This window comes from Panthera uncia, chromosome A2, assembly GCF_023721935.1.
Source record: "Panthera uncia isolate 11264 chromosome A2, Puncia_PCG_1.0, whole genome shotgun sequence".
Taxonomy (NCBI): domain Eukaryota; kingdom Metazoa; phylum Chordata; class Mammalia; order Carnivora; family Felidae; genus Panthera; species Panthera uncia.
In genome coordinates this window covers 9743457-9753338 of record NC_064816.1, presented here as the reverse complement: position 1 = coordinate 9753338, position 9882 = coordinate 9743457, and positions in this window count along the sequence as shown.

The window sequence follows — 9882 nt, the reverse complement described above, 5'->3', positions numbered from 1 at the left end:
AATCTACAAAGAACTTATTAAACTCAACACCCAAAAAACAAATAATCCAGTGAAGAAATGGGCAAAAGACATGAATAGACACTTCTCCAAAGAAGACATCCAGATGGCCAACCGACACACGAAAAAATGCTCCACATCACTCATCATCAGGGAAATACAAATCAAAACCACAATGAGATACCACCTTACACCTGTCAGAATGGCTAACATTAACAACTCAGGCAACAACAGATGTTGGCGAGGATGCAGAGAAAGAGGATCTCTTTTGCACTGTTGGTGGGAATGCAAACTGGTGCAGCCATTCTGGAAAACAGTATGGAGGTTTCTCAAAAAACTAAAAATAGAACTACCCTATGACCCAGGAATTTCACTACTAGGCATTTATCTTCTAGGGATACAGGTGTGCTGTTTTGAAGGGACACATGCACCCCCATGTTTATAGGAGTACTATCAACAATAGCCAAAGTATGGAAAGAGCCCAAATGTCCATTGATGGATGAATGGATAAACAAAATGTGGTATATATACACAATGGAGTCTTACTCGGCAATCAAAAAGAATGAAATCTTGCCATTAGCAACTACATGGATGGAACTGGAGGGTATTATGCTGAGTGAAATTAGTCAGTCAGAAAAAGACAAAAATCATATGACTTCACTCATATGAGGACTTTAAGAGACAAAACAGATGAACATAAGGGAAGGGAAACAAAAAGGATATAAAAGCAGGGAGGGGGAAAAACAGAAGAGACTCATAAATATGGAGAACAAACTGAGGGTTATTGCAGGGTTGTGGGAGGGGGGATGGGCTAAATGGGTCAGGGGCACTAAGGAATCTACTCCTGAAATCATTGCTTCACTATATACTAATTTGGATGTAAATTTAAAAAAAATAAAAAATAAAGTTAAATTACTTTTACCTGAAAAAAAAAAAAAAGAAAAAAAAATCTAACCTAACTGTGTGCACTATCTGAACAAATAGCAAAGTAAAAGAAGAAATGCACGATATGAGTCTGCATTTTGTCAATAAAATACTTAAAGAGGAAAAAAACGCATAGTAATCAAGGATATTGAAGTTAATACAACAAGGAGCTAATACTGTCAAGCATTAGATTGAAAAAAAATCCTCAAAGTTGGACAGTATTCAATATCGGTTAGACCAGAGTGAAAGAGACATTCCCATATGGCATTAGCATAAACTGATATAAACACTTCATTCAGCAATGTGTTAATAGCTATGAAAATTGAACATACCCCTAGGCCCCAGCAATCCCACATCTTTCCAGTGTTTCTCAGAAAAACACTACCATATTCATAGGACGATATTTACAAGAAGGTTGTTTGGATTACATTTGCAAGAATGAAATATTGAAAAATGTGCCAGATGGGGTGCCTGGGTGGCGCAGTCTGTTAAGCGTCCAACTTCAGCCAGGTCACGATCTCGCAGTCCGTGAGTTCGAGCCCCGCGTCAGGCTCTGGGCTGATGGCTCGGAGCCTGGAGCCTGTTTCCGATTCTGTGTCTCCCTCTCTCTCTGCCCCTCCCCCGTTCATGCTCTGTCTCTCTCTGTCCCAAAAATAAATAAAAAACGTTGAAAAAAAAATTTAAAAAAAAGAAAAATGTGCCAGCAACAGAATGCACAACACCAAGAGTGAACCCTAACTTGAACTATGGACTTTGCACGATGATGATGTGTCAGTGTAGATACATCAATTGTAACAAATGTACCTTCTGGTGAGTGATGTCGATGTCCCTGCTGGGGTACACGTGGGGTATGCGTGTTTGGACAAGGGCTATATGGGGAAATCACTGCTCTTTCCTGTTAATGTTGCCATGTACCTATAATTGCTCTTTTAAAAATTAGTCTCTTTTTTTTAATGTTTATTTTTGAGACAGAGAGAGACAGAGCATGAACGGGGGAGGGTCAGAGACAGGGAGACACAGAATCTGAAACAGGCTCCAGGCTCTGAGCTGTCATCGCAGAGCTCGACTCGGGGCTTGAACTCACAGACTGCGAGATCGTGACCTAAGCCAAAGTTGCTTAACCGACTGAGCCACCCAGGCGCCCCTAAAAAATTTGGTCTTTAAAAACATAGAGCAAGGGCACCGGGGTGGTTCAGCCAGTTAAGCATCTGACTCTTGATTTTCGCTCAGGTCATGATCTCACGGTTGGTGAGTTTGAGCCCCTCATTGGGCTCTGCACTGACATGCTGAGCCTGCTTGGGATTCTCTCTCCCTCTCTCTGCCCCTCCCCTGCTCACACAGGCACATGTGCATGAAAGCTCCATCTCAAAATAAATAAACTTCAAAAAAACATCTTTTAAGAAAATAAGCAGAGCAATTTCAGGGCACCTGGGCGGCTCAGTCGGTTAAGCGTCCAACTCTTAATTTCAGCTCAGGTCATGACCTCATGGTGGTAAGATCAAGCCCCAAATCGGGCTCTGCACTGGGTGTGAAACCTGCTTTGTTTTTTAGAATTTTCTGAGGACTCTCAGTATCTGGAATTCAAGAAGGATAGGAGAGAAATGGAGCCGGAAAATATTTTTTATGTTTATTGATTCATTTTGAGAGAGGACAGATGCAAGCAAGGGAGAGGCAGAGAGAGAGAGAGGGAAAGAGAATTCCAAGTAGGTCCCGTGCTGCCAGTGCAGAGCCCGATGCGGAGCTCAGTCTCACAAACTGAGATCACAACCTGAGCCGAAATCAAAAGTCAGATGCTTAACTCACTGAGCCACCCAGGCACTCCTGGAGCAGGAAGATATTTAAATAATGGCCAAAAACTCCCCAAATTTGTTGAAAGACGTAATTTCTTGATTCAAGTAGTTCTGCAAATTCTAAGTAGAACAAATACAAAGAAAAGCACACCTAGGCATATCGTAATCAAACTGCTAAAAACCAAAGATAAAAAGACAATCCTAAATGCAGCCAAAGAGAAATGACACCTTACATAAAAGGGAAACAGCAACATAAATTTCCCTTGATTTCGTATCAGAAACAACTGCAGGCTGGGGCGCCTAGGAGGCTCCGGGGGTTAAGTGTCTGACTTCCGCTCAGGTCATGATCTCACAGCTCTTGAGTTCAAGCCCCGCATCAGGCTCTGTGCTGACAACTCAGAGCCTGGAGCCTGCCTTGGATTCTGTGTCTCCCTCTCTCTCTCTGCCCTTCCCCAACTCACACTGTGTCTCTCTCTCAAAAATAAACATTTAAAAAAAAAAAAAAAAAGGAACACCTGCAGGCAGAGGACAGTGTAATGTTAAGGGGCCGAAGCAGGGATGCCTGGGTGGCTCAGTCGGTTAAGCACCCGACTCTTGGATCTCAGCTCAGGTCTTGGTCTCTGGGTCGTGAGTTCAAGTCTTGCGTTGGGCTCCACACTGGGTGTGAAGCCTACTTAAAAATTACATGAATGAATGAATGAATGGCAGTAGCAGTTGGAACACAGGGACTCACTGGATCAGGTGTGCCATCATATCCAGCCGGCCCTGCTTCAGGGGTAGCGTTGTGCTGATGTAGACAGGGCTGCAAGGAGGGCCACTTACATATGAGCATTCTGTCCTTATCCCATTCAATTTCTCCTCTGTCCTCTCAGACATGCAGGTCCCTGAATTCTGACTTTGACCCCAAGACTTACGTCTGCTCATAATCTGGTTTGGCAAACTACAGCTCGTGGGCTGGCTGCTTGTGTTTGTAAATGAAGTTTTATTGGCACAGTCGTGCCCGTTCGTTGATGTTTTGTCTGTGCCTGAGTTTGGCGGGGACAACCATGGAGTTGAGTCATCGTAACAGAGACCATATGGCTCACAAAGCCGAAATATTTCCTGTCTGAGCCTTTACAGAAGGTTTGTGTCATTGTGACCGAGCCCACATAGCTCACAAAGCAGAAAGTATTTCACTGCTAGGAGGTAACCCAAATGTTCACTCACAAGAAGTAGTTAAACATGATACAGCCATACTAGGGAATACTCTACAACTGTGTAAAAGCTATATGTGAAAAATGAATTCCACGATGGTACACGTAATATGAACCCATTTCTATAACATGCATGGAGATATATAAATATATGTGTACATGCATAGAAATAATGATAAGAAAGATGAATATAAAACTATACACAGTAGGGGCACCCGGGTGGCTCAGTCGGTTAAGCATCCGACTCTTAGTTTCAGCTCAGGTCATGACCTCATGGCTTGTGAGTTGAGCTCCACATCAGGCTCCATGCTGACAGCACAGAACCTGCTTGACATTCTCTCTCTCCTTCTCTCTCTGCCCCTCCCCTGCTCACTCCCTCTGTCTCTCTCTCAAAAATAAATAAAATTTAAGAAAAATTAGCACACTTTACACACTCTGTGTTAGCCAATTTGACAATAAATTATATCAATAAAATAAAATAAAAGTTTTAGTTGGAAGGAAAAAAATTTTTAACAAAACTATATACAGTAGATACCTATAGAAAGAATGATTGTGGGCATGTGTCTGTGATGTAAGGGGGTGTAAATGGGATGTAAGGGGAAACTTTCAATGTGTAGATTCCTACAGCATTTAAAGGAATTACAACAAGAAAAAAATATAGATTTCTTGTGCAATGAAAAGTAGAACCATTATGTACATATGTGAGGATGCATAAGAAAGGAAATGATTTCTAGGTAGGTAGGATTACAGGAGTTTTTATGGTCTTTCAGACATATTTTTGCTACTTTCTTTTACTTCTGTAAGGGTATTGACAATTTCTTTGTGAATAAAAAATATATACATTAACCCTTCTGAAAACTGGTGTTTAAGTGAGAAATTTACTCTTTGGGGAAGTCTTACAAAATGCCACAGAGGAGAGATGAATCTAGAAACTAAGTCTTATCTTAAAAGATCCATGGGACTTTGACCTGAGAAAAAAAGAGGAGTTGAGGAAAAGCAATCCATCTTACATAATATAAAATGGAAGGAAAAAACTGGAGGCTGATGGGAGTGAAAAGTAGCACATGTATTATACTAGAGAGAAAGCTTCAATTGTGGAAGGCTATGGTTATATCCATATAGATATAAGATATGGATGGGTTTGGTCTGCGGACAGAGGAATTTAGACTATTAGGTGATGGAGAAGAAAAGTTGGTATGTAAATAGTACTTTGTAAGCTATCACCACAGTCTCAGACATAATTATTCATAAAGTTTCTATTTGCAGCCCCAGACATTACCAAACAATTCTGTTAAAATTGAAACAGCTGAAGAGATCCAGAAAACGAGTCTTCATAGATGTTTCTAAACTCCATTGCTAACATGCCTAAAAGTGGTAATAAGTTATGAGGTACAGTAATGTAAATAATATAACATATTGCGTATTCAAGAAGAGAATGACCCTGCATTAATCACAAGAAATAGAATATTAATTCCCCCAAAGAATTTTGAAGATGAATATTGCTAGAGTAAACTGAACTACCAATTCCTACGTAATTAATAGACGTTTCTTAATGTTTCAGTATGAAATAAATCCTTGTTTACATCAGAAAAAAAAGAAAAGTAGAACCATTAAAATCTTAATTTATTACAAAAAGATAAAAGAAAAGAAAAACCCAGGTAAGCAGATTATGAGATTCACACCTGACTTTCACGATTCTCACCCCTACAAAAAGGCTTCATCTCTGGATTTGGGGAATAGAAAAATATTTTCATATTTTCCAGACTCTATTTTACTCAAATCTCTCTCTTCACAAATACAACAATATTCCAAACGCATAAACATTTTTGGAAGGGAGAGAAGTCACTTGCTTGTCTGAAAGCTTCCAATTGCTTTACAAGGCACATGGCATAATTCCTTCTCCTCTCATTCTCTTCCCAAAATGCAGATTCCTTCCAAATACCACTTCAAAGAGACTTTCCAAGTCCACCTCTTACCGACCCCTTTCAGGCACTGTGTCAAGATAGTCCCATGTGCGAACATTGATTTTTTTTTTTAATTTATTTTTCAGACAGAGAGAGACACAGCATGAACAGGGGAGGGGCAGAGAGAGAGGGAAACACAGAATCGGAAGCAGGCTCCAGGCTCTGAGCCATCAGCCCAGAGCCCGACGCGGGGCTCGAACCCACGGACCGTGAGATGGTGACCTGAGCCGAAGTCGGACGCTTAACCGACTGAGCCACCCAGGCGCCCCGAACATTGATTTTTTAAGTTTATCTCCAACTGGGAACATGTCCTAGCTCAGCTGCTTGCTAACCGTGTGACCATGGACCAATTAGTTCGTGTCCATAAGTCTTAATTTCTTCATCCCTAGAATGGGTATAAAAAAAGATGTATGAAATAATCTATTTGGTCACTTAACTAATAACATGTTTTCTCTTGTGTGTCTGGCAATACGCTATGTGCTTAGCGCTGGATATCTAACAGGCAAGTGCACAAATGAACGGACCTCCGCGCAAATTAAGGCAAATGCTATGAATAAAACGAGCACCCTGAAACTTCTTTCCAAAATATAACTCTTGAGATGTTGACTGATCAATTGTTGATTGAAAAAACAATGAATGTTTTTTCCAAGTCTTTATAAATTTGGCTTATTTGAAGGCATAATGGGAGAAAAACTTATGATTAGTTAGGATGCTGAAAAACTAGAGTCAAGGTAAAGATAAACGTGACAGTGGACACCACATATAGCAAAAATCAGGGTGGTGTCAGAGGAGTGTCTGAAGTTGGGGACACTGGTCTAAAGGGTTTCCCGTTCCCAGTGGTTAGTTCCGAATGGTGGTTGTCATGAGTGGGAGCCCCCTGGACCAGCTCCAAGTCATGGTCTTTGGCTTTAGACCAACATGGAGGAGGTCAAAACAAAACAAAACAAAAAAGTCAAGTGTGCCCCAAAGGAATGGATCACCCACCTGAGTGTGGATGACAGAAAGTCAAAGAATGAGAGATGGAGACAGAGAGAAAAGTGCCCATCAGGTCAACCATGAACTTTTTCTCAGCGTGGGGTCCCTAACATTTAGTTTTCCATCATGCTTTTCAAAACTTTCCAAATGTTCTGCATTTTTCTCGCATTCCTTTGGAAATCAGAAAACCATGTAATTTTCTCTCTGAATAGGAAGTCAGTGCTGTACTCATAACCTTAACAATAGTTGTGTGGGAAATAAGTTTAAGAATTCTCTAACTTAAACTTAAGGGTTAACAAAGCATAGGGTGGAAAGCCCCCCGCAGGGCGAAAGCACCCAAGGTTACTTAGCGAGACAAGTAAATTGTTATCCTTAAAACTGCATGCTCCATCAATCTTAAACTTTAAAGATAGCAGCTAATTAGTTATATCGCCTACAGGAAAACACTTTCCATCTGGCGCCAGTATATCATTGTGCTTTGATCACAACTTCAAATGCCACCTGCCCCCCCCCAAACCCTTTGCTTCTTACGCACACAAGTTAATGGCTACTATCTGATTGTTTTCTTCTGCATGTTCGCCGCGTATGTAGAATCTTGAGAGCTCAGTACCTATGGAGACACAACCCCTATTCGGGGCCCTTGTCTCCTCCCAGACATTAGCCTCTCTCGTTTTCATTTCTGCATCTGCTCTCTTGCTGGACGAGAACTCCGGACTCAAAGTCTGAGCTATAATTGCTCGAGGACATTGTATGGCACACCTGCCCATGGATGAAGGGGCAGAGAAGAGAGGTGTGGGCACAGCTGCTCCTTTTTCTTCTCTTGAAGAAACTCCTCAGACAGATCTCTTCACCAGGCTCCCCCAGGCTCTCCCCTTTGCTCACTACTTCTAGTCCATTTCTCCACCTCCCTTCCCATCTTGGTCTGCCGGCATCACTATATTCCCCTACCTCTATCCACCTAGTCTTCCCTAAGTCTGCAAACCCTGCCCCCACCTTCTACAAACCATTGCCCACCCCTTCATCATCCCATTTTCTCTCCCATTCCAATCTCCCTAGTCCAGTAACCTCCACCAAGTCCAGAGTCACCCTGCTCCCAATGGCAAAGAACACCAAGAACATTCTGATTCCATTCAAACATCCATCACCTATTTCCTTCCCTGGTCTCATATATCTGCCCAACCCTTCCCATTCTTCTCACACTTTTCCTATATCCCTATTTCAACAGCAGCCTTTCAGCCCCTCACCTGGCACCCTGAGCCCTACCAGGGATGCAAACACCTCTAGCCTTCCTCTGTCTCTACCAAATACTTGGCCCCATATTAAATTTATTATAATTTCTCCCCAAGTTCTCACTCCTTCCCATGCTTCCAGGGCTCCTGTACTTCACTGCCTTCTTTTACAACCACACATTCTTGTTTCCCCTTGTTCTCCCCTCCATCCACCCTGCTTGTACTCAATGGTTCCAGCCACCTGAGAACCACTGGACTTCTGTCCATCCCAGATCGCCAGATCAATAATCCCCAGAGTGTCCTGGGTGCTCCAGTCCCACCAGCTCACCTCATTTTTCCTCTGGTCCACAAACCTCCCCCATTTTCCCGCCCCCTCCCTTCCTGTTCCCCCAGTTGTTATACCACCTCAGACCTATTCAGCCCACCGTCCTGAATCCCCGCAAGCCCTCTAAGGGGCCCCACTCCTGCACCTTCCTGCACCCTCCAGCCACCATTCCTCCATGTCTCCCTCTATCTATCCCCTGTCCCTCCTTGTCTCTCCCATCCATCCCCTACCCCCTGTCTACGGCCGTACTCACCCCTGATGCTGTCTCTCTCCAAATCCCTGTTGCTCCCACTTCCCCCCAGCCCCTACACACCACCTAGTGTCTCCCCAGTTCCCCTAACACCAGCTTCTCTCAAAACAACCCAATTCCTATCAAGCCCCCTCACCATCCCTGATCTTCCCATCTTCACTCACAAAATATCTCACTTAGTTCTTCCCAGGCCCCTATCCCTACCTATCAGTCTTTGGAACTCCTAGCCCAGAATGCCCCAAAGGAAGGACGACTGATCTAGCTCAGCCCCTAGCATTCCCCAGTGGTCGGTCCCCTCCATGCATTCTATTTTACTACTCCTTCCCCCAATGCCCTGGCTTCTATTTCACTTCTCAAGCCCACCTTTCTGGGGCACCTGGGTGGCTCAGTCGGTTAAGCAGCCTACGTCAGCTCAGGTCATGATCTCGTGGTTCATGGGTTCAAGCCCCACATCAGGCCCTGTGCTACAGCTCAGAGCCTGGAGGCTGCCTCTCTCTTTGCCCCTTCCCTGCTTGTTCTCTCTCTCTCTTTCTCTCTCTCTCTCTCTCTCTCTCTCTCTCTCTCAAAAATAAATAAATAAACATTTTTTAAAGCCCCCCTCTGAATCCCTGGGAACTTCCATATCCCAGATGCTCTCTCTTGCAACCTTACATGGCTAGGACCCAAGCACCCAACCTCTGGATATCAAAGTCGTCCCTGGGACTTGACAACTCTAAGTCTGCATGTTCTGCTGTTTGTGGTTTTGTGGTCCCTGACTTTTAAACTTCCTGGTTCCATGACACATGGGCTCCTTAACTTTCAGCTTCTGAAAACTTCTTGTAACATACTTCTGGTGTCCAGATTCTACGTTCTCTACCAAGGTGTTAAATCCTGATTGAGTCCCTGCTTCCTCGTCCACACAATAGCCATCAGATCAAGGAATGGGGGCAAGTGGTGATGTAAGCTGCTCACAGCCGCCCCCCAAAGCAGAGAGCTGAAGGGAAAGACCTCTTCAACCTTGTCTCTTCGTCCCTCGCTGCCACCTTTGATGGATGGGTCTTGTACTGGAGCTCTAGTGTGAGAAGTGGAATCTCACTTCAGAGACTTGCCTCATGGCAGTGTCTAACTTGAGGACGGAATTCTGGGGAAATGAGCTAGAAAACAGCCATGCCCACTTGCCCTGGTTAACTCTTGTCTTTGGGTTTCCTACCAGAACTTAGTCTTTATTTTCTCACTTAACATTCAAAAATGACCCA